The 25,747-nt window shown below is 33.5% G+C and overlaps 1 long non-coding RNA gene across 2 annotated transcripts in view; it reads left to right on the plus strand.

Annotated features, from left to right (window-relative positions):
- The window catches only part of LOC144578922 (uncharacterized), a 156,325-nt gene that overhangs the window by 128,590 nt on the left and 1,988 nt on the right, over positions 1–25,747 (plus strand). The window contains exon 3 of one of the 2 annotated variants that reach the window (XR_013525485.1): positions 8,092–8,279. This is a non-coding gene — a long non-coding RNA (uncharacterized LOC144578922). Of the gene's footprint in view, positions 1–8,091; positions 10,023–25,747 lie in introns of those variants that run through there. The other variant, XR_013525484.1, reaches the window with a different exon arrangement.

Below are 25,747 nucleotides of genomic sequence, written 5' to 3' on the forward strand. Positions count from 1 at the left end.
AATGTGCCCCATTTTGGGAGGTCAGGAAAAAAACTGATCTCTCTCATATCCAACACATTATTTGCAACAAATGTGTTACAGTGAATCATTTTGGACCACCATGATTGAAATTGGTCCTGATTTTTGGTATTTATGTAATGTGGGGACAAAAAAGGCTATGGTTTTCTTAACGGTGTCATCTGAGTGAAAAAAAAGCAGGATGCCTGCACTCTACCTCAGTAGTCGTAAATATGGTGCTCTTTAAGAGTTTGTCCCATTCCTGATTCCTGCTCACTGGAAATTTGGATAGTTTCATACAGGTCAATTTCTCCCCATGTCTTATTTTCCATCAGGTTTTTAACTTTTAGTATGTGCTAATAGCAGGGATATAATGATTTCTTTTTATAATAAAAATCATCCTTAGGTTACTTTTCTGTTCTGCAGAGGGAAACTAAGGTAAACTCATGAGACAAATCAAAACTTTTGCCTCTTGGTCTTAATTGTTCATACAAATTAAAATCTACTTCATTGACTTAGAGGAGTACCTTCTAAACTAAAACATATTAAGCATTACTTTAATTATCTGAATTTCTAAGTGACATTAATAGTTTTTAGGAAATTCCCTAGAGAATACAGATTTATTTAAAAAATTTAATTGTTGATTTAATTTCACTTCCTGCTTCCTTTGCCTGTCTGGATTACTTGGTTACAAAATTTGGAGTATTCAGAGCTTTTGCCAATATTTAAATTCAACTGTTTTCCTTCCTCTAATTAATACATCGATAGAGGATGTATATGATTCTCTCATATTTCTGAATACTAGACTGAATAGTATTTGGTGTTTTGGTGTCCACTTGCAATGCTTTAATTCTCTGAAGTTTAAAGAACAAATTACCATTCTTGCAAATATGTTAAGACTTCAAATAGCATACATATTTGTTCAAAATAATTGGCGTATTTTCCTTGCAACTCTATTGTGCTAAGTCTACATTTCAATGAAGTTTAAAAGATTCTTCTCTTTCTCAGCTAATTTAGAGACTGAGAATTGGGTAAAATTTAGTGTATAATTCAAAGTTCATGCTGCATTTTCAGAATAAGAAAGGGAGATTAATGCATTTAAACTCCTTTTCAAAGGGGAAAAACAGACCCTACTGAGAAATACTTCTAAATGGTGCATAACTGTTTCATGAATCAGGCAGAAGAAGTTGGTGTAGGGATATAAAACAATTAATGTTATTCATTGGGTCTAGGGTAGTAAAGCGAGAATTCAGTGCTAGTAGCATTTCATCATTCAAAATAGCAGAGAACAAGAGTGAATTTATCATCAAGCTCTAACTGCAAGTACAGTTTATGGCTGAATGTTTTTGTTTCTGTTATGTTGATAGAACAAATAAAATGTGTGAAGAATTAATTTTCTAGAAGTCAGGTCAACAATGAAGACATTTAATAGGATAATATAAAAATAAAAAAGAGAAAGTAACTGCTTTAATGCTTTGTCACAATGATGAAATGTATTATCAATTTCAGTTTATCGATTCAGTAGTAATTGTAGACACCTCTTCCGATCTTCAGTGATTAACATATAACTTAAGTCACCGAAGTTAAACAAAACTTTTAAATGTATATACACTCATGAATAGTATTCAACATATAATGACTGACTTCATTTACAGTATGTAGTTTGTTTGAGTAAATTACCAGAAGCATTAAAAAAAAAGGCACACCCAACATTAAATGGATACAGCAGACGCTACTAATTACAAGAACATTTTAATATTTCAGAGACTTCATTATTCACTGGGCACAGTATATAAGCAAACAATCACATCACAGATTTTATGACAAGATTAAAAACTTTTTAATATTATAATCAGAAATGAGAACGACATTTCAAAAGAAAAATAATTGAGGGAAAGATTATAATACATATTGCCTCAGTGAAAAATAGTGCAAAGTTTATGACCTGAACTATGCAGTAATTGTGTATTCAACTGCCTGCCTGGATGTGATAGGGTGAAAATCTTGAGCTTATAATGGTCAAAGAGATTTTTAGAGAAAGATAAAAATGTGTTAAATGCTGCCAAATCTAGATTTCAAATCTCTATAACTAGATTTTATGTTACAGTAGTATAATTTGACAAAGTGATAATAGACTTCAGTGAGAAGAGAACAAAATTATACTGACTCTGAATAGAAAATCTCATTTGAAGACTCAACTACTCTCCTCTCTACTGTTTAGCTAGAGTATTACACTTTAATGAGAAACAGGCATTCAGATGCCAATCAGCAAGTCTAGACAGTATTTCAATATTGTGGGACCAGATGAGAACTCTAAATTTGATTCTTATGTTCTGAGAATTAATATTCAACATTCATGGTGTAATAGCCCTCCTTACATTCCCTCTGTTCTGCTCTGAAGGAATAATTCTACCTCTGTCCTTTCACTCTCATACCCACCACGGCTTTGATTCTTGTGTATTTCTAATCATGGAATTCACTTGATTAAACTTTATCTTTGGTTTAGAATTACTCTTATGATGCCGGTAAAAATCCTAAATATTATTCACAAAGTTATTTATTATTAGTTCCCAATTAACCTTCCAGTTTTATCTTCTACTCATTTACAGTGATTATACTGAAAATATTTATATACTGGTAAGACACAGGCATATAATTGCCAGAAGAGATGCCACCTGGAGGACCTGTGTTCTGCCGGGCATTTCCCTCTTAATTGACGGATTTTGAGTGGCTGGAGGTTCTCTAGAGAGGGCTGGAAACACATAAGGGACTCAAGGTAAAGATGCTTTATTGCTCTTTTATCAGACATTCCCTTCTGTGTTCTATCACACAAACACTTCCGTAGCACACATCTGTGGCAAACTCTACTTTGGTTTTTGAGATGTTGACACTCATTTGCTTCCTCTTCCTGGGAATCTCTCCCATACCCTAACAGTTGCATCTTGCCAAGTAGTACCCAACCTTCAGTTCTCTTAGTGCTGCTCAATCCTCTTCACAGTCTTCATGACATTTTTCCAGTTGTCCATGTATACTATAATGTATTTTGCTTGCACAAAGCAGTTTATCTTATTATATATTATGTAATTAATTAGCATTATTATCTTACTCTAAAGCATTGTTTTTATTTAGGGGGACTACAACTCCCTGGGGTCTGTGAAAGGAAAATAAAATGTCAAGACCCTAATGCACCATGCCAAAAGGAAAATATAAAGCTAACTGCTGAGTCATGTAAAAAACTGCTTTCTTTTTGTTCCTAAGTAGATAGCTATAGATTAAAGGTTATGTATCTCCATAGATAGCTACTCTATGGTCACCTTATGTTATATAGAGTGCTGATTTAGACAGAGCTAGTTGAAAACTTAATGGGTTATTCCCCTACCTGTTTCTTTTCCCTTGCAACATGTGGACTATCATGTCATGATACCCTTTCTCTGTCCCTTCCAGCCCACATTTTCACTTTAAATACTGAAGTTTTCAAAATCATCTTTGGCAAAAGGTATGGACCACAGATTGTTTCTATGGTTTTTTGATTCTTTTACAAGCAAGTCCTTAACCTTGACAAATAAACCTCTAAATTGATTGATACCTGTCTCAGATACTTTTTAGTTTACAAATTGGTGAGTAACACAGGGAAATCTTAGTGAAGGTGGCCCTGACCTTTGACAAATCTTCTATTGGTGCTTGGTATCAGCCTGAGTGCCAAACCTCAAACCCTGGTACCACGATTGGTTTATTGCTCAAACCAATAGGACAATTTGCTGAGCGACTGAAGGTTTTACTACCCTCTAGAGAATCCTGATCTCCTCAAATTTGGTTAAGATCTAAGGCTGTTTTAGCTGTATGACTCCTTTTCTGCAGTTTTAGCACTTCCAAAAGGGAAGGCAAGTTTAAGCTTTTTTCTGCTTCTAAGATGGTAGAGATCAGCTTTTATCCTTGGCCCCATTCCTAGGTAAGTAGCTGAATTGGGATATTGTCTTGAAATGTCTTAGTCATTTTTTAATGACTAAAGGTTAAGATTGGCAACCAGCTGGCCTTGATTTCTTACCATTATAGTGCTCAGTAATCATATTGTTTCTTTTTTTGTTGTTTTTGGCCTTTCAGTCCTTTTCCCATTGGATTTTACCAACTCTGCCTGGCTTGGTCAAATCTGAATGAGAATTCCAATTTATGCAGAACAAGGCCTCTGAATTGGCTGAAATCCCCTACAGCTGCAAAACTGAAAAACAAACAAAACAAAACAAAAATAAAAGCAACAAAAAACAGCCAGCAAAAGGATTTTAAAAACCTGTTTTTTGACTACCTTAGGCACCTCAGCTACATAACAAGGGTACCTTTTAGTAACCACACTGCCACTGGTTTGTTTTCTTCTGAGAAGAGAAATGGCAGCTACCATTAGCAATAGTTCAGTAGCTAAGATTCTTCTCTTTTTACTGCTGTAACCTAGGTTTGGTTCCTAAATCAAGTCCTTTCTGGTTTGATATTTATGCTCCTTTTGAATATCAGCTGTTTATCCAAGCTAAAATATAGTAGTAAGAAATTTGAAAGAATTTTTTAGGAGCTTTATATTTAAAAGTGAGGGAGTGTGTTAGAGGAACTTCCAGGGTCGCGTAGGGGCTTTGTTCTCAGTGCTGGGATTTTCCTACCTCTGGCTGGCTAGGAACTTTGTTCCCAGTGCTGGAATTTTCCTACCTCTGTCAGAGGCTCAGTGACTCAGGGTTTTAAAACAGTAACCAATCCAGTAAAGGATTCAAAGATCTACTAATCCAGAGAAAGTCTGAAAAAATCCCTCTCATTGGACAAGAACAAGAAGGGGGAGGGAATAACTCAGCGGTATAATCTCCAGCTGCCCAAGCATGCAGTGGCACACCCTCTGAGTTCCCTTCCATGGCATGGAAGCTGTCCTTTTGCTCTGCCAAATAAACTGCACTATTGCACACTCTTTGGGTCCATGAGTTCTATTTGAGCTGTAACACTCACTGAGACACCGAGACCCCTTCCCCATTTGTCAGGGTTGGAGAGGACAAGAACCTGAGTTCCAGAAAACCTGGTTGCATCTATAATCCGGTTACAAAAGTCAGCTTAATTAAAAGCTGATCTAAGATATATATCTATATCTATATCTATATCTATCTATATCTATATCTATATCTAGATCTATATCTATCTATATCTATATCTATATCTATCTTTGTGCTTCTGTGAGAACCTAATGCTGCCACTGATCTGACAGGAGACAAAGCTGGGTGTCAATGCTTGCCCACCTGCCACTTACCTTCTGGTATGTGGCCCAATTCCTAACAGGCCTAGTGCCGGTCTGCAGCCTGTGGTGTGGGAATGCCTGCAATATGGGCTGCATTGGAAGAGCTCAGTAGTCCAATTAAAAGATAGATAATAAATGTAAAACAACCTCTGTAAATAAAATTGATCTCCTTATAAAATCCTATGGTAGATTATTACACTTTTCTGTTAGACTTGGCATCCATTTTAATCTTCCTGCAACACACCCTGTCTGACTCTCTCTCTTTCTCTCTCTCTGTACTTTGCAATGTAAATTTTGTTGATTTTCAGCTAAGAGTTTCCTTTGGTATGCAAATTTAGGGTTATGTTGCTGACCATGCCTTAGGGTAATGAAAGAGGGTATCAAGAAGGCTGGGCATGGTGCTCCCTCCTGTAATCCCAACAGTTTGGGAGGCTGAGGCGGGGAGAATGCTTGAGACTAGGAGTTTGAGACCAGCCTGGGCACCATGACAAAACTCTGTCTCTACAAAAAATAGAAAAATTAGCTGGGCCTGATGGCATGTGCTTGTCACGCCAGCTACTCCAGATGCTGAGGTGAGAGAATTAATTGAGCCAGGGAGTTTAAGGCTACAGTGAGTCAGGATTGTACTAATGCACTCCAGCCTGAGTGATAGAGCAAGACTTTGTCTCACAGAAGAAAAAAAAAAAAAAGAGAAATTTTAAGTCTATAATAGGAAAGAAAACTTTCTTATGAATCTATAAGATGTCTGCCTGTATGTCTTTAGGTCTATGTATTTGTGTCTTGTGTACAATATTGCACTACTAAGATTGTATAAAAGAGCTCTGATTAACTGGCCTAAATTTTAAAAGGCACTTAAATGCTTTATTAGAAAATAAAAAGAATAAGCTAAAATACTTTTTCAAGTTCATGTGATTTAAGTAAATATTTAACACATAAGTTGGCTTTAAATTTATTCACAAAATAAAATCAGTAATGCCTTTATAACTGTCAATATACATTATTATTTAGACTTACTGTTCAAGTGGCTTTATATTTGTCTCTACTACATATTATAGTAAAAATTTGATATGGAGGTTATAAGCTACAATGGCGGCCCAAACAGAATGATCTTTGTGCAGTTTTTTGATCAAAAAAGGCATTCAGTATTATTGGTTTAATGAAAACAACTACATCTGGGTTATTGGCAAAAAAGCCCATTTATTTAAACTTAGTACTCAAGTAAACACCCAGTATTCACACGCTATAAAAATGTTTAACAGGGAAACAGGCAATAACTTTAAATTTTGATTAACTTTCACTAATATCACAGCTTTTTTTTTTTTTTTTTGAGACACAGTCTTGCTCTGTCGCCAGGCTAGAGTGCAGTGGTGCAATCTTGGCTCGCTGCAACCTCTGCTTCCTGGGTTCAAGCAATTCTTCCACCTCAGCCTCCCGAGTAGCTGGGACCACAGGCACGTGTCACCACACCCTGCTAATTTTTTGTGTTTTTAGTAGAGACAGGGTTTCACCATGTTGGCCAGGATGGTCTTGTTCTCTTGACTTCGTGATCCACCCACCTTGGCCTCCCAAAGTACTGGGATTACAGGCGTGAGCCACTGCACCTGGCCCTAATATCACAGTTTCTATAAGTAATCTAGGTAAACTATTACAAATAAACTAATTAATTAAAGATAATAAAATAATTGCTTGTAAATATGCTTGTCATATCATTCAGAATATATATGAAAATAATATCTATTCATTAAATGTCTGAATTATATCCAATATTTTATAATTATGCTATAGAAAAACATTTTTCTAAAACAAGTGTTCTTATAAAAATGAAAATAAGATTTATCTAATTCAAAGTTTATGATAAAAGGCAAAAGGAAACAATAAATAAAGGAAAAGTAAATATAGGTTAAATACAAAGAGATAATTTTGGTGAAAAGAGGTTTAAGAAAAATATTTTTGTTAGAAATAATCATATATGGTAATTTTGTGTCTTAAAGTGTCTGATTATTTAAGAAAGATACTTGTTTAGGATAAAACAGGAAGTTCAACCATGTCATAGATGGTTTCTGTTAGACATAATTAGATTTGTAAAAAGATAAGTTTGAAAAAAACTTAATGTGATTAAGTTGGCTATAATGAAAAGGAAAATTATGTAGTCTTTCTAGAAATTGGGTTTTCATATTAAGAATACACTAATACATTAAAGAATTGGTTAGAATAATAAAATTTTTAAAGTATTTTTTTACTTTTAATAAAACTATAAGAGATTATAGTTTTTCACCCCAAAATTCAACTTTTATTTCATCGAATTTTCAGCTTTCTTTCCTGTTTGAGGAGGCTTGAAATAGTTCTTCAAGTTTTTTGTCAGCTCATGAAGCTCATGTAACATTTTTTCTAAGGTTCTAACTGTCATTGTGGTGTTAGGCTAAAATATTTTATTTTGAAGATCTAAAATAAATGTTTTCCTCTGATATAATAACTCTATACTCTTGGCTTCTCATAATATGTCTAAACAGCTCTATGAAATGTAAACTCTTCAGTGATTTCACTCTTACTACATCTAATAAATTTAAGTACCCTTTTCATTAACTTGAAACTGCAGGTTATCTAAATGAAATCCCCATAAAGAAAAGCAATCACACTGCACAAGATCTTTTTTTCTTGGTAATTAGTCTAAGAAAAACATTTAAATTTTATTGAAAAAATTTCTATGTCAATGTTTTTAAGTTTTTTAAAAATCTTAGTTTTTGCTCAGAAAAACTGATATTTTTTAAAAAATTAATCTTATTACATGCATATACATTTATGGTGTTTAAAATTCTTGTGCTGTTATGTAACAGGGCTTTGATTCTTGGATACAAAAAGGACACCAACTCCTGCTAAATCTTAAACATTGACTGTAGTTGAAACCTCATCGTCAGACCCAGGAGAAGATGACTGTCAAAATGAACTGCGTTCTGGAGACCCAGGGATGAAAATTAAAACTACTCAACCCCGCTAGTCCGAGGAACTATTGTGGAAAATGTGGGTAGGTGAGATTGTAAGAGCCAATTTTGAGAAAACAATAAGTTATATTGCACCATAAATTAAACATTAATATCAAAGGCACACAGATGCAAGACTAGCATTTGGGACCTTGTATCAGTTTAACCAGGTTTTCTTAGAGTATTAATCATCATTTTAAGAAAAAAATTATAAAAGTTTATAAAAAGGTTTGCAAAAATCATATCTTATTTTAAAGATGATAAATATTTAATAGATGTGTTGATAAGAATTGAGAGATATTTAACTGGCGTCATACTGTCTTTATTAGGGATTATTATTTGGAAAAGTAATTCTCCTCTAATAAAGAGGAAAGGCTTTACTTTTTTTAAAATAAAGAATTGAATTATGTAGGCTAAATTAATGACTTGTTTTACAATAAGCTATCATCCCATTTGATGGCATTAAGTGTCTTAAACCTATTTCACAAACTTTCCAAAATCCAATGCTAAATTTATTCATTTTGACCTCATTTTCTATAGTTTTCTCTGAATTCCAAAACAGATATATTCACTTATATTGATATAATAAAATCATAGAAAGCATTGTCACCTATGAAATAATGTCTTACATGTTTTGCATTCTATTTATATAAATGTATTATTAGTATTAGTTCTAAAATCATATGAGATTTCTGTTACTATGATGTCTTCGCATATATTATCATATATTATTAGTAGTAATTATGATTGTGCTAAAAAGTTTCAAGCCACAAAAATAACCAAATTTTTCTGTCAATTTTTTTTGATCATAGCTGTTCTAAGACTTATTTTATCCACAATTGTTATTATACTTTGGTGCTTTGTATGGCTTATTTATAATCAGCTAAAGAATTCTGAGGAGTTCTCTACAGTATAAGTTTCTGATAAATTTAGAGATTGTGCTATTGGAATGAAGAGAAAGTCTTCCAGGACTCTCATGTCAATGTGATATATTCATGAGGATTGCTGATTTAATATGGAACAGAAGAAGAGATCATTGCATGGAGTGAACTAATAGAAGACTTAAAATAACCTTTTACAATCTGTTTAACGCATTAGTGGTGTTTTTGTATTTCAGAATCAATAAAACTTTTTCCTTTGTTATGCTATTTAAGCTATTAAAAACTGAATAAAATAAATTCTTATGAGCAAAATTTAAAACATAATTCTCTTTTCTCAACATGTTTCCAAAATATGGACACTTTTTTTTCTTAATTTATATATTATATAGCTATTTGCATAAGGTCAGTAAGAATCTGTTTTCTTTTATAACAAAACATGATTAGAGACATTGGTTATTTTATGAAAGCTTTGACTAGGATTACGTATTTTCAGATGGCCTTCAGAAAACAGCGCTGACCTACAGAGATTATAAAAGCCCTTGGACAACCAGGTCTCATACTTAATAAAGAGGATCCTGACCTGTGGTAGACAAAGAATGTCACTTTGTGACTGGCCTGGGAACCCCAAGCTTACATGGGACCTCAGAAAGGGAGAATTTCATTGAATTCATACAAGTATCTACAGGCACAGATAAATCTTTCGCTGGGATCAAGACTTTTAGAAAGGTCTAATCTTAGATGCCTTATGCAAAATGTTCTAGCAAGGCCATTTTTTGTTGTTTTTGTCTAAAAACACTTACATGGAAAATGATTATTCTTTCTGTAGTTAAGGCAAATAAGCATGGAAAGTACAATAAGACTAAAATTTATTTTACAAACAAATTGGTCCTGTTATGATTTTTGCCTTTAATAAAATTGGAAAATTGCAGGTATGAAATATTTTTCAAAATAAACTATAGTATACTTCTTACCAGATTCTAGCTTTGTCCAATAATTTTCAATTTTTTTATTTTCTAAAATTTGAACTGAATCCTAAAGTTTGCTTGGCTACAAGTCTCTAAAATCATGTTTTTTATTTTCTTCCCTTCTTTCTCCATTTTCAATGATTTGAAATTACAAAAAATTAAAAATATGCTTTTCTAAAAGCTCTGTAACCTGAAGCTGGAAAATTTAAACAATAAAACGAAAATGAAAACAATCCATGCAAATATATCTAATATATATATATATACATAAAATAAACATGTATTATATTATATTTTATTATATATTATAATATATATTATATTTTATAAAAGTACTTTTAACCTGCCTACTGAAGTATGGACTTCAGAGTAATATAGTCTATATCAGTTTTCCACTGTTGTTTTCACTTTTGTATTTTTTATTTCTCTTTTTTATTCTTCTCTTATCTTTCTCTCTTCCTTCCATGATTTTCCTTAATGGAATGGGAGACTTCACAACCTGCTAACGATGAGCTTTGTTTACTTTTCTCACAATATGGGACTCATCCATCTAGGAATAAACCCTCCTAGCCATGAGAGATTGGACAAAATCTGAAACCACAGACTTATTTTCTTCCGATGTACTTTCTCTAAAAGATATTTTTTTAAGCAGGGTTGGGAGATAAGAATAAATAAATAAATAAGCATAAATAAACAACAGAGAATAAATAAGAATAACTAGATAAGAATAAATAATAAAGAATAAATAAATAAGAATAAATTAAATTAATTAATTAATTAATAATAAATTAAGGAAACTTCCTTTGCTTTTGTTCCTAAACAGATAGTTGTAGACAGGTGGTTAAATATCTCCACAGGTAGCTACTTATGCTCACCTTTCTTATGTTAATTTCTGATTTGTTGAGTGCTAGTTGAAGTAATTGACTCTTTCCTCACTGCTACTTTCCTCTTGCAACAGGTGGATTCAGTAATGTGACTACCCCCTCCTTCTTTCCCCTCCAGCCCACTTTTTCCCTTTAAATATTGAAGTCCTCAAAATTATCACTGGAAGAAGTTATGGACTTTTTTTCCAGGCCTGTCTTTAACCTTGGCAAAATAAACTTCTAAATTGATCGAGACCTGTCTCAGATACTTTTTGGTTTACAGGTCATATTTAAAGGTTCCAATTTCTGGAGTTCATTTTCTAACAAATTAATAAATTCACTTTGCTATGCTTCAAACATTGACAATTTAATAAAATTTTTAGTGATTCATATGCAACTTATAATTTAAGAACTGCTCTGTGAAGATGGTGTTTAAAGCTGCATTTTCACTCTGTATGTTGAGAAAATAATCCAAAACAGCACAAAATCAGTACTTTGAAAATCTCAGTGAATGAATGGATGTCTGTCAAAAATGCTTCACTGATGTAAGTTTATTTTCAAGCTTGTGAAGTTAGATAATATTTCATTAGCTGAAAATAGAATTAAAGTTAAGATATTATGAAACGTATATGCTATATAAAAATAATCACTGATGTTTAATATTTCAGTAATAGAGCTTTTCCTGTTTCAAGGTCCCTGTGCATCAGAGCATATTTAAATTAGCTCTAAATCATTGGTCAATTTTTCTCTCTTTACACATGTTGCTTCTTTTCCTCTTCCCCTTTTTTCTCTTCCTCCTTTTCTTTCTCTTTCTTTACCTCTTTATCTCTTTGTTACCCTTTTTAATTACTCTTTTGTCTCATTAACATTTTAACTTTTGTATTGAGTTTCTCTTTGGATCTGATTGGTAATCAAAGGGATAATTTAGATCACTTTTTTTTTTTTGAGACAGTCTCGCTCTATCACCTAGGCTGAGTCCAGTGGCATGATCTTGGCTAACTGCAACCTCTTCCTCCTGGATTCAAGCCATTCTCCTGCTTCAGCCTCCTGAATAGCTCAGACTACAAGTGGTTGCCACCATGCCAGGCTAATTTTTGTATTTATAGTAGAGACGGGTTTCACCATGTTGGTCAGGCTGGTCTCAAACTCCTGACCTTGTGATCCACCCACCTTGACCTCCCAAAGTGCTGAGATTACAGGTGTGAGCCACCACTCCTGGTGATTTAGATGTTCTTTAGGCTCTCAAGACTAAGAAAATTATGAGGTAAGTATAGAGTGTAAAAATTGACCCCAAAAATAAATAATTTGGAATGTTAACAATTAATGGTCTAATTGTTTTGATATGTAATTCAGAGTATTAAATTTTGTGAACTAGTGGTGGCCTTTTTATACTTACAAACTTATAATATTAAAAAAATACAGCATCATACTAAATAAATTTGAAATTACGTCTGTATTTGTATCACATAGAATATTTTGAGTTTAAGTCAAGCTTTTAAGTTCTGTTCACTTAATGTATAAACGCCTTATAAAACACATGCCCATAGTCTTGGGAAGGTAAACCCAAATATAGTTAACTATATATAAATTATTCAACAAACTCATACATAGTAAAAAGAGATCTGTGAGTAAAAGATACAATTTTGTTTTTGTTTCTGGGAATGTAAATATTAAAATAGTAGGATATTATAAAGATTACAAAAAGTTGTAGAGAGGTAGTCTAAATAAGAATTGTACAACCATGTGTAGGAACTTCAGGATTTGGTTTGTTCAGTGATGTACTCAACTATTTTTAGCAGAGATAGGATGAAATGTCATAACTTCTAACTTCCAGTGGAAGCCCATTTCACCACACTATGAAGAATTCAGACTAATATTACCTGTCAATATGGTTCATAGTCTATGTGACTCAGAGAGAATATACAAAGCTAAAGTTGTTTTGGTTTCTAGTCAAAGAGCTTGGAATTTTTGTCTCATTACTAGAATTTGCCAACTAGTAACATCTTTTCAAGTTAAAGACTAGATCAGATATCATATATTTTAGTTTTAAAGCTACAAATTTAGCAGACATACAAACTATGAACAGAGGAAAGTTAGCAATTAAATAGATAACACAAATATTCTTTGTTACTAATCACAGATACACTTTTTCTCATAAACTACTGACAAAAGTCAAGCTTTAAGGAGCATTAGAATTTTCAGAGGCTTAGTTGAAATCATATATAATTTAATTCAATTTGTAAAGATATGCCTTCAAGTGTTGTAAATGTGAATTGGAATAAACATTCAGTTTTATTGTTCTGAATATATATTCTTAGCCACTTTAGGGAGATGATTTTCACATGTTTTAAATGATTACTTAACCAACTGATCTTAAACAAAGCAAACAAAAACAAATTGGGGAAAGGACATCTTATTCAATAAATGGTGCTGGAAAAACTGGCAAGTCGCATGTAGAAGAATGAAACTGGATTTCCATCTCTCACCTTATATAAAAATCAACTCAAGATGAATAAAAGACTTAAATCTAAGATCTGAAATCATACAAATTCTAGAAGATAATGTTGAAAAACTCTTCTAGTCATTGACTTAGGCAAAGTATTTATGTCTAAGACCCCCAAAAGCAAATGCACCAAAAATAAAAATAAATAAATGGGACCTAATTAAACTAAAAATCTTCTGCACAACAAAATAAATTATCAGAAGAGTAAACAGAAAACCCACAGAGCGACAGAAAATATTTATAACCTATGCATCTGACAAAGGACTAATATCTAGACTCTACAAGGAACTCAAATTAATTAGCAAGATGAAAACAAATAATTACATCAAAAAGTAGGCAAAGGACATGAATACAGAATATTCAAAATCAGTTATATAAACAGCAAACAAACATATGAAAAAATGCTAAACATCATTATTAGGGAGATGCAAATTAAAACCACAATGAGAGACCACCTTATTTCTACAAGAATAAAATACAAAAGTCAAAAAACAACGGATGTTGGCATGGATGTGGAGAAAATGGAACACTTTCACGCTGCTAATGGAAATGTAAACTAGTACAACCACTATGGAAAACAGTATGGAGATTCTTCAAATAACTAAATGTAGAGCTACCATTCAATCCAGCTATTCACTACTGGGCATCTACCCAAACGCAAAGAAAGAATTATAAGAAAAAGACACATGCATATAGTAGCACAATTTGCAATTGCAGAGATATGAAACCAACCTGTGTCCATTGACCAATGAGTGAAGAAAGAAAATGCACCATGGAGTACTACTCAGCCATAAAAGGAATGAACTAATATCTTTTGCAGCAACCTGAATAAAGCTGGAGGACATTATTCTACGTGAAATAGAAAATTATTTTGCTGCTAGTTCTGGAGTAATACTTCAAAATGGAGAGCATCTATAAACTTACTAATCCTCCAGTGTGAGAACTGTGTAACAGATAAATCAAATGACAAGAATATTTCAGAAAAAGGCTAAAGAATTATTTTGAATATCCTTCTTCAATAGTTGTTCTGGCGAAATCCTTTAGTGCAATAAAATATTACCTGTGAAATATATTTTGATGATATACACATTTTTTAGTGGATTCCTTTTTTAAATTTACATGGGGTACAGGTTTAATTTTGTTAAATGCATAGATTGCATAGTGGGGCAGTCAGGGCATTTAGGGTATCCATCACCCAAACTGTGTACATCGTACCCATTAAGTAGTGTTTCATCTTCTACCTGCCTCCTACACCCTCACCCTTCCAAGATGCCATTGTCTATCATTGCACACTCTGCATCCATGTGCACACATTGTTTGGCTCCCAACTGTAAGTGAAAAGAAGAAATATTTGTTTTCCTGTCTTGTCTCCAAAAAAAATGGAGCAGTTGTCATGAGATCTTTATGAAGTTCCTGAGTGTTTTTGTGTTATCAGTTGTTATAATGGTAATGAAATGTATGGGCTATCCTCTAGGCCAGTAAGTGGCAAATGCAGGTGAAAAAAAAAAATACAGCTGTGGAGGCAGTGGTAGGATATAAAAATATGACCTATGTTCCCTAAGAAAAGTGCTTGGGTGTCCCATGTGGTGGATTGATTTGTAGAACACCCATAAGCATGGATCCCACACTGTCTCAGAAAGTGAGGAGAAGCTTTGCAGAGCTAAACCAGGCAACCTAGCCCCAGGCCTCTTGAACCCACGCCTTCTAATGGCAGGTACAGGCAGCACCCTTATTGGGACAGGACAAGGCAATCCTCAGAATACCTAGCTCCACCACTGGCTAGGTGCCACTCCACACTCAATTCTCAGAACTGCCTGTGAAAACCCATCTTGCAGTCAAGTCCCATTTCCATAGTTGCCTCCTAAGCATCCCTAACAGCCAGGACAAACGCTGCTGCTTTCAAGGACCATGAAGAGATGGCCAGGAACTAGGATCAAGAATGATATTCCACGCCTAGAAAAGGGCATGAGAGACTTCTGAAGCAATTTTTCTCACAGTCTTCCGGCAGCTTCTCAAGCTAGATTCAGGGATTGGGAGGGACAGGTGCTCCCCTTGTGTCCCTGCTTGCACAATTCCCCAATAGAAAAGTGGACCACAGAAGCACACTCACTCACCCTTTCCCATATTGAGGACTTGCACCCAGCGCCTGGCTGATCCTGGCCACGCAGGTTGCCCCTCCCCTTTTCTTTTCCCTCCTAGATCTGCAGATTTCTTTTTAACATTCTGTTGAACTCCTGTAGCCCTTCCTGAATAATGTATTCGAAATATGATTGTCTACATACTATTTTGGTTCTGCCAAATGGAAGAGGAATGCTAGAAATGCTTCTAGTCAGCCATCTTGGAGGCAAAAATAAAAACAGTTCCGGTAGATGATGATGATATTTTGTTTAGTTAAAATAGAAAAACCATTTACGTACTTATGATAACACACACGGTTAAAAGAGAGATATGATACCCCAGTATAAATATTTAGTCACCATGATGAAACAACAAAATATGCTATCTTTTTTGTTGCACATTTCACATATTAAATATATGTGCTATATTTTTAGAATGAGGACAAAAATGAGTATTTTAAATGAATGTAAATTAATCTAAAAAATTTTAAAGGGCACCATACACTTCTCTAAATGGCTCAGTTTGATGTTGATAGAAATAATCATATAGAATATCTGGTAATGATTATTAATTTAAAATTGTGTCTATTCTGTAGAGGAATATAACTTTAAGTCCTGTAATGGCTTACGCTTGGGTTTATTTACTTTCTGAATGTTCATGCTAGATTGTTCACTGGATAAACACTCTTAATTAGTCGCCTGATTTAAACTTATTTCTAACATGATTGTTGTGAATTTCAGCTTTATAACAAATCAGACATTACCTTTGAGGTTAATAAAATCTTTAATTAATTCCTATTCTTGATTTTAGCATTTTCTTTCCTTTTTTTTGAGACAGTCTTGTTTTGTCGCCAGGCACCAGGCTGGAGTGCAGTGGCACCATCTCCGCCCACTGCAACCTCCGCCTCCCGGGTTCAAGCAATTCTCCTGCCTCAGCCTCCCGAGTAGCTGAGAGTACAGACGTGTGCCACCACACCCAGCTAATTTTTTTTATATTTTAGTAGAGACGGGGTTTCACTATGTTGGCCAGGATGGTCTTGATCTCTTGACCTTGTGATCCGCCCGCCTCGGCCTCCCAAAATGCTGGGATTACAGGCTTGAGCCACCGCCTCCGGCCGATTTTAGCATTTTCTAAGTGTCCCTAATCTAGGGAGACACGAAGTATTTTTGAGACTCACTATGTGAAGAAAAGGGCACTCATCATTAATTAATACCTGCCATAACCTAATATATTAATGGAGACTGCCAAGTGTGAGAAAGCTCATTTTATAAGAAATTATAAATTGGACAAGTATGACTTCATCTGAAGGTCATTCCTGGCTTTCCAGAATATGTGAACAGAAATTTGAGGATGGTTCCTAAGACTTCATTATTTTTGTTTTTATGGTTATCAGAGAATAAAAATTTGGCTTTTGAATACATAATTGACATATTTGGTAGCACATGTATGTCATAAATTATGTTTTATTAATACTTAATAAAATTATCTTAAGTTACTAATATTTAATAACTTAAAATGGCATGTTTTGATGTTTACTGAAGTCATATGACCATTGCCAAATTAGACAAGAATTTTAGTTTTTACATGTTGATTTTCTTGTTAACAGTATTTTAATAATATATAAACCTCTATTGACTTATACGAATTAGACTTAAATTTTGCAATTGTTTAAGCAATTAAATTTGACTGCTTTACTACAAAAATATTCATTTTAGTATAGAGAGGGAAATATTTTTATAAGATTTTGTAACATTATTTAACATATAATGTAGCATAACAATACATACTGTAATATGATATACTATACTATAGTATAATGTAATAAAATATAATATAGTATGTACTGTTGGGTTTGTAACAAACATTTCTTCTGAGTTTTGGAAAAGTTACAATTTCATAGTAGGTATAAAAATATTTCAAATTACTGCTTCCACAAAAACAAACAAACAAAATACCCATCAAATTTGACTATGTCTTTCTCTGTGCAATATGTTATGTCAATTTGTGGTGGTGTTTACTTGTGTGTGTGTGTTTACTAATTTGCACTTTTTAGTCATTCTTTTTTGAATAGACCCTTTTATTGTTATACTGTGACCTTCTTTGTCTCTTTTTACAGTTTTTGATTTAAACTATATTTTATCTAATACAGGTATTCTTATCTCTTTTGATTTCTATTTGAATATAATGTTTTTCCATTCCTTCACTTTTAGTCTATGTGTGTCTTTACAGTAGAGTCTCTTACAGACAGTGTATCGTGGGGCTATGTTTACTTTTTATCCATTCTTTTACTCGATGTCCTTTTATTGGAGGATTTGGTCCATTTATTTTAAAGGTGATTATTGGCATATATTGACTTTATACAGCACATTTGTTAATTTTTTTCTACTTTTTTTTGGAGATCCTTTTTCCCTTTCTTCTTTTGCTGTTATCTTCCTTTATTAAGTGTTTTTCTCCGGTGGCATATGTATATTTTTCGCATTTCACTTTTTATGGTATCTAGTATAGGCCTTTGTTGTAGCTACCATGCAGCTTTAAAAAATCACACATGACAGCATTTTTGAGCCAATAATAACTTAAATTTGATCACATAAAATACCTCTGTGCTTTTACTGCACTACCATAGATGTCTTTTTGATGTCACAATTACCTTTTTATATTTCATATTGTTTAACAAATTATTGTAGCAATTATTATGTTGAGTAGTTTTTTCTTTTAGCCTTTATATTAAAGATATAAGTGGATTATAGATCATCATTACAGTAACAGAATATTCTGAATTTAACTATGCTCTTACTTTTTCAGTGAGTTTTATATTTTCAGTTGTTTTTATGTTACTCATTAGTATCTTTTTTTCTTTGAGTTTGAAGAACTATCTTTATCATTTCTTATAAGTTGAGTCTCATGAACTTACTACCTCAACTTTTATTTGTCTGGAAAATTCTTTATTTCATTTCTAAAGGATAGCCTTGTTGAGAACAGTATTCTTTATTGAAGGTGTTTTTTTCTCTTCAGGCACCCATCTCAGTCTCTCCTGGCCTGTAAGGGATGTGCTGAGAAATCTGCTACTAGTCTTACTGAAACTGTCTTTTGTTATTTGCGTCTTTTCTCTTGCTGCTTTCAGGATTTTCTCTTTGTCTTTGATTTTGGACAGTTTGATTATAATGTGTCTTGAGATCATCTTTTTTGAATTGAAGCTGGAGATCTTGACCTTTTTGTACTTGGATAGTTAGACCTTTCACCAGATTTGGAAAGTTTTCTGCTATTATTTATTTAAATAAACTTTCTACCCCTTTCTTTTCTTTTTCCTACTTTATCTTCTATAATTCAATAATTTGCCTTTCTGATGCTGTCCTGTAAGTCTCATAAGCTTCCCTCATTATTCTTTCTTCATTCTTTGATTTTCAAATAACCTGCCTTCAATTTCACAGAATCTTTATTCTTTCTTCTACTGATTTATTCTGCAACTGATGCTTTGTATTACAATTTTCATTTTGTTCATTATATTTTTTAACTCAAAAATTTTTGTTAGTTTTGTTTAAATCAGTTGAATCTCTTATATTTCTTTTAATTATTCCCTGTGTTTTTTTTAAGTTCTCTGAGCCCTCTTAAAGCAGTTATTTTGAATTCTTTGGCAAGTACATTATACATCTTCCTTTACTTATGGTTGATTCCTAGCACTTTGTTTTGTCCCTTTAACGATGTCATATTTCCCTTCTTCTCTTATTCCTTACGGCCATGTATTGAAGTCAGCAGATTTGAAAAAGTGGATATTCATTCCAGTCATTAGAGACTAGCTTTTTCTGGAAATGCCTTCAACAGTCAGCCCATTCAGAGATTCTAGGCAGGCTTTCTGGCATGTTTCTTTACCTGGGGACACTGTGGTTGACAAAGCACTGGACATGCCCAATGCTTGGGCCTACTGTAGCCGGTATGGTAGTATGGCTGAAGTCAGTCTTTTGTGACGTTCTGGAGAAGACTAGTATCACAGGACTCCTAAAGTCTGTCTGCCACTGAAGGCTGTCACGGTCCTGGGACCACTGAAGGCTGTCACGGTCCTGGGACCACTGAAGCCAAGCCATGGTGTGGTCTAGAGATTAAGTTTATCTCACAGGCCTTAAGCTTTGTGCTGCAAATTCCCACATCTACCAAGATGGATTTGAAGGTTTATCCTCATGAATATAACCTAGTTTGGGAGGCCATGGGAGCCTGACTGGTTCTGAGTTTTACTGTGGGGATCACAGTTTTGAGGTCCAGGAAAAAGTCTTGCGCTCACTTTCCTCTCTTCCCCCCAAGCAAAGAGTATCTCTTTTTTTGGTTTGCTGCCTGGGGTTGTGGGGAGGGTTGATACAGGGAGTGTAAAACTGTCTTTCCTACCCTCTTCAATGTTTCTTCAATATGTCTTTTCTTATTATTGTGCTACAGTGAGGTATTGTGATCTCTCACCTGGTTTCCTTAGCTCTTGTGAAGTTACTTTTGAGTGTAGATAGTTGTTCATATCCACGTTTTGGCAGCAAGAAGACTCTGAAGAATCTTATTTTCCATTTTCCTAGGGATCTTTCATGTATTTTTGAATCACATAACAATTTTAATTTGTGACTTTCTTTTCAGGGATTGGACACATGCATGTTTTCAGATAGAAAACTTCCACAGTGATTTAAAATATTTTTAAAGTAATTATAATATGTGGGTATTACGTTTATATTAAAAAAAATCTCTCTATAATAGTGTTATGATCATTGCATGGTGATAGAAAAGCTGTACTTCATACATGACATAGCTTACTCTGTCCTATAAATCTGACTGATTTTTACACTGCAAAGTTATCTTTTTAAAATGCAAATCTATTAATATTACTGAATTTGTAAAATGTGTTTTACATCTCATTATTCATAGAATAAAAACACAAACATTTAACTTGACCTACAAAATCCAGTATTTTCTATTCCTTGTAAAATCTATTCACTTTATATTATACTTTTGTCCCCAGCTCTCTATGCTTCAACTTCACCGGACAGGTGTGGGTTCTTCAAACATTTGATGCTCTTCCTGTATTACCGGCTTTCTTCTCTATTATTCTCTTGCTAGAAATCTTCTCTGAAGAGCATTACTTCTTTCTCAAACTTTACACTTTGTCTATTTAACCTTGAACAATTCTTTACAACTTAAAAACTATTTTTTTTTCTTTGCAGAAAACCTTTCCTAGCTTCCAAATTAGTGAGGTGCACTTTATGTGTTAGGAATAGTATTTTGGACTTTTATTTTATCACAATTATTGGAATTTTCTAATTTTGAATTTAGTTGGGTATTTGTGTTCTGTCCCTAGATTGTGTACCGTTAAAGGATAGAATGTATCAATTTTTCTTACCTTATTATGTGTGACCAATGCCTGCTCATAAGAGGTACTCAATAAATATATGTAAATGAATGAATGGGTAGCTGACATCCTAGAAAATGCTTACACATAGATTAAGATACCAACAACACTCTTGAGAATATAGTATTTAAATATCTCCATTATCTCTAAAAGTGGTGTGCTCCTGAATAAATGCCCATTAAATTTAAACTGATTTTGAGATCAAAATCTCATTGCCTAAACTAAACTAATTTCACAAATTGCAAGTAGATATGTTAGATTGTGCATAACTTCACCTAGCCTGATTATCCTGAAATTATTACTTTCTGGTTATTTTTGTATTATTGTTGTAGGGGTTATTTACTTATATAGTCACATTGGGTGACACAGATTTGAAAGTACTAAGTAGTACAATATTTAACATGAGATTCAGACAACCTCTAGAAATATGAAGCTACTACATTTTCTGTTCTTGACCTTCTGACTTGACATATGAAGAAAACTGATTTTAGAATAGTTTTTATATACTTTCGACCAAAGTAGCTGAGTTGAAGGTAGATATATCAGAATTACATGTATGGAGGGGTACTTTCCAACTGTGTGGTTTCAAGCATCATCATCCTGAGAAAAGTTTAAGATGCAAAGCATCTCTGAAGTTTCATGCCCCAACTTAGTATCTAAACCTTTAAAAGGATCAATGCAAGGTATATTATTTGCTGCTGCTGGATATATATGAATCTTATTAAATATTTTACAGTTGCAAATGCATTGAAAGACACTGACTTTAATAGGAGAACAGTGCCATAAGAAAGATAAAGCATTATTAGAAACCCCAACACTCTTTCTCCTATATATATAATATGTACTTTTATCTTCACTTAATAAATCTTTTAGGTTATTAATAACGAGAATATATCCCTAACTCCCAGGACCCCATAATAACTAAAATTAATTTCTTTTCAATTCTAAGTTAATATCATCTCTTTTAGTATTCTCTGATTTTTAGACAGAAATGATAAATAAGGATAAAAAGGATAAATAAGACTAAAACTCAAGAAGAAAGGAAGAGTTGTCAATAGCTTTTATTTTAAATCTTAGACAAATCCACATTGAAGTATTACCTGTTCAGAATTTGTGTTTGTCATTTCAATTGAAGAGCTTTAAACTGAAGATGCAAGTAATAGATGGATAAAATCCTTACATATTTATAGTGTGCTGATTGGAACTAATTGCAGAGGCACATAAACGTGGAATTTATTTTCAAGAGAGTGAGAATCAAATTTATGGTGCCATTTGCATTCAGTTAGTTCTACAAGGAATCTTTCTTCATTTTTAACTTTGAAAAAAGAATCATTTTTTTTTCCTCAACCAGTTGCTAAATGGCAGTTTGAATTCTAAATTCAACTTTGATGTTTACTTGATATGAGAAAATGAAAAGTAAATTAATTTTCCTAACCAGGAAGACTCACGGAAAAATTAATGTTTACCTCAGAACCTTGACATTTACACAATAAGAAGTTTCAATGTCTTTCATTTTATAGGAAGTCTAATACACATTAGATTTCTTCACAATACGCTAGCTCTTTTTTCTTTTTAGTCACGTTGTATGTTTGCACTTTCCCATCTTTTTGAAGTTGTTTCTTCTTCTGATTATTTCCAATGAAATGGGACCAGAAATGATTTCTCTCATTTACAAGTGATTCAAATTTCCAGGTGATTTAGGTCTATTTAAAATTCAGGGGATGCTTTGTGACATTGTTTGTTTATTTGTTTCCTTCTGGAGAGAACATTTTTAATAGTGGCTAGTTTTTTAGGAGAATAGTGACACAGTTCAGTGACTCTGACTATTTTTAAATATGTAACTTGTGTAAGAAATTAAGAAGCAAAAGCAAAAACATACAACCATTGTAGCTTTAAGTGACTGAGTGTTTGTGGTTGTTTGTTATTGCCACATAAGCTAATCTTGCCTGATTGATTCATATCCCTTCCAACATTGCTCAAACCATGATAAATTCTGCTAAAAACACAAAACTTTGCTCAACAATCCCCATGAGCATGAACACATGAAACAGCCATTTGTTTACCATTCCAGAGGGTGATTTTAGACAAGGTATTTAATTTTCTTAGTTCTTGTTACTGAATTTGAAATTCATGGATTATAAAACCTTTCAAAGATAATTTTTAACAAGACTTTTGGTGTATATTGCATTTTAAAGATAACACATCAATAATAGATAGTAATTCTGTATAGGTAATTAAGAACTTCATAATCCAACTTTCAAAATGCCATATATTTGTTTGCTGTCAGTTGCTAAAACTTGTGTGATCAATTAAAGGTATTAACTTCATCTTTTCATTTCACTTATTCATTTTGTAGTCTAACAACTGTAGTTTACACCTAGTTCTCTTACAATTTTATGATAGGATAATTAAAAAAGCAAATTCTCTTAACTGGCATCTGCTTTTCCTTCGTTATGTAACCATTTGATATATTCATAACTCTGGTTTCATTTCTCCTCCTTGTCTGACTTGTGGAGCTCCTTACTGTATATATAGCACAATACATAAAATATAAATAAGCAACTTCAACTGGGTGCTCAGCAACAACAAAGAGACATTTTGTTGTATTTCTTTTTTTACTTTCTAAAATCATTCGATTATATTTTCTCTATTCTCCTTAAATCCCACATTTTTTACCCTCCTTTTTTCCCCTAGTCTTACTTGTCCATGTCATGGAGATAATAAATATGTATAAAATAATTTTCATAATATCTAAGCCCAAACTTAATTTTACCATCTTGATTCTCTTTAAATCCCACATTTCTTTTCTTTCTTTTTTTTTTTATATGGAGTCTCACTGTTTTCACCCTTGCTGGAGTCTGGAGAACAATGGAGTGATCTCAGCTCATGGCAGCCTCTGCCTCCCAGGTTCCAGCAATTCTCCTGCCCAGCCTCCCTCTTAGCTGAGAGTACACAACCATGCCGAGCTAATTTTTATATTTTTAGTAGAGACAGGGTTTCACCATGTTGGCCAAGCTAGTGTAGAATTCCCAGCCTCAGGTAATCCACCCGCCCCTCCCAAAGTGCTGGGATTACATGTGTTAGCCACTGCACCTGGCCTTAAATCCCATATTATTTTACCTTTTCTTTCTAGTCTTAAATGTCATGGATATAATAAATGTGTATAAAGAAATTTTCTTAACTTCTAGACCCTTAACCTGTAAATCTACCTGCCTCCACATTTACTTCCTTATTTCCTCCTGACACAAAATATTTATGGGCCTCATAATGAGATTTCAGTGAAAAAGAGAACATATATATGATGATGTTCCCATAGAATAATAGTGGAGCCTAAAAATTCTATACCCTAGTGAAGTCATAGCCCTCATAATGCTGGCCATAACATAACACACTGCTCACTTCCCTATGATGACGCTGGTGTAAAAAACTACTGTTGCCAGTCATGTAAAAGTGTAACACATACAAATATAATCATAATAAATGTTGCTCTATTACTAGTTTATGTACTTATTATACTATACATTGTATGATTATTTTAGAATGTACTTATTTAAACAAAGAAAGTAAATTCAATATAGCCACAGGCAGGTCCTCCAGGAAGCTTTATGGAAGAATACATTGTTATCTTAGTGGATGACAGTTCCATGTTTGTTATTGTCCTTGAAGACCTTCCAGGGGGATAAGATGTGGATGTGGAAGACAGTGATACTGATGAACCATACCTTGTGTATATAGGTTTAGTATAGTGTGTATGTTGGTGTCTTACTTCTCAACAAAAAAAGTTTAAAACGATTCATTTACATACACAAGCATCATTTTGTTACAACTGCCTGCAGTGTTGAGTAGAGTAATATGCTGTACACATAGTTCAGTAGTCACATGCTGTACTGTGAGGGTAACTTGCTGTACTGAAGAATTGAGTAGAGTAACATGCTCTACTGTCTGTAGCCAAGGGGCAATAGGCTATACGTATAGTCTAGGTGTGGAGCAGGCTCCCCCATCTAGTTTTGTGTAAGTATTCTGTGATGTTTGAACAAAGGCTAACTTGTCTAAGTACACATTTATCAGAATGTGTGCCCATTGGTAAGCAACACTGTACATAGCTAATGTAACTCCTTCTTTATATGCACTTCTCTCCATATACTGTTTGCTTCTACGTCTACCCTACATTTTATCTTCTGCTGACTGTTCTGGATCCTTATTTATCTGTCATCTTTCTTGTTCATGTACATTGTCTCTCCCACACCTATATACCTCTCAAAGTATCAAACGTGCCTAAGAGGGCTGTAAAGAATAAATAATATATTTTTAAAGTCTTCCATGTTTCATTTTGAAAAAATGTTAAGACTAAATCTCTTCATAAGTATTTATTCCAAGTAATTAAAAAATTTTTTACTCATTTGCTAAGTTGGAGAGATCTAGCTAGAAAATATCTTCATTATAAGTGGAATAAAGTAGACAAACTTAAAATTAGAAATTAGAGAAAGAACCAGTGATATGGTTTGGCTGTTTCTTCACCCAAGTCTCATCTTGAATTGTAGTTTCTATAATCCCATGTGTCATGAGAAGGACCCAGTGGGAGACAACTGAATCATGGGAGTGGTTACCTTCATGCTCTTCTCATTATAGTTTTTAAAAGATCTGATGGTTTCATAAGGGGCTTTTTCTGCTTTTGCTTGGCACTTCTTGTTGCCATCATTTGAAGAAGGGGATGATTTCTTCCCCTTCCACCACGATTGTAAGTTTCCTGAGACCTCCCCTACCCTGTGTAACTATGAGTCAATTAAACCTCTTTCCTTTATAAATTA

This window comes from Callithrix jacchus, chromosome 1 (assembly GCF_049354715.1).
Source record: "Callithrix jacchus isolate 240 chromosome 1, calJac240_pri, whole genome shotgun sequence".
Lineage (NCBI taxonomy): Eukaryota > Metazoa > Chordata > Mammalia > Primates > Cebidae > Callithrix > Callithrix jacchus.